Source organism: Otolemur garnettii, unplaced genomic scaffold (assembly GCF_000181295.1).
Source record: "Otolemur garnettii isolate 467f Iridium unplaced genomic scaffold, OtoGar3 scaffold00011, whole genome shotgun sequence".
Classification (NCBI taxonomy): domain Eukaryota; kingdom Metazoa; phylum Chordata; class Mammalia; order Primates; family Galagidae; genus Otolemur; species Otolemur garnettii.
The window spans coordinates 9,030,933-9,031,780 of record NW_003852406.1 but is presented as its reverse complement, the minus strand read 5'-3'; positions in this window follow the sequence as shown (position 1 = coordinate 9,031,780).

Below are 848 nucleotides of genomic sequence, written 5' to 3'. Positions count from 1 at the left end.
ATGGGGGGATGAGGGAAGGGAGAGAGACAGAAGGAGGGAGGGAGCTGGGGGGGTCACAGCATGTGACATACCTTTTGGAGGCCAGACAGAATTATAAGAGGGACTTTACCTAACAAATGCAATCAATGTAACCTGGTTCAAAAAACTAACAAAAAAAAAAAAAAAAAGAAAGAAAAGAAAAAAGAATACGTTACTCACCCTGTAAAATACTGTATCACAGGACCCCTCCCATGTTAAGAAATTTACCAGGGATCCTAATTTCTAAGGGATATTTTAACTGGATATAGAATGTGAGGTGGACAGATTTTGTTTGTTTGTTTTTGCACTTTAAAAAATGTGCCTCTTCATTTTGGTCTCCATGGTTTCTGATGAGAAATCAGCAATCACTTGAATCATTGTTCCTTTATAATAAGGTGTTGTTTTTCTTTGGCTACTTTCCAACTATTTTTGTGTATCTTCATTTTCAGGAGTCTGATTATGGTGCTGTCAAAGTGAAATAAAGATGTAGACATGAATCTCTAAACAAAATGGTTTATTTGGGAAAACAAGTGCAATTCAGGGTACATATACAGACCAGTGTGGTCTTTGGCATGTCTTAAGAACAAAGAAAAGGTTGAGTGGGGATTTTTTTATTAGAAAAAGGATATATTATTTAAATTTAAAAAATAAAAGAAAGATAAATCTTATGTAGAAAACTCATTGGCACTAGGAAAGCTTTTGGAAGCTGGCAAGCTCTCATTGGTGAATAAAGGTGGATAAAACTAGCTTTAGAGTCATGACAATTTGTTTCAGCAGCTTCTAGGTAAAACTGGTATTAGGGCTATAGCATTTCAGGAGCTGGCTTTCAA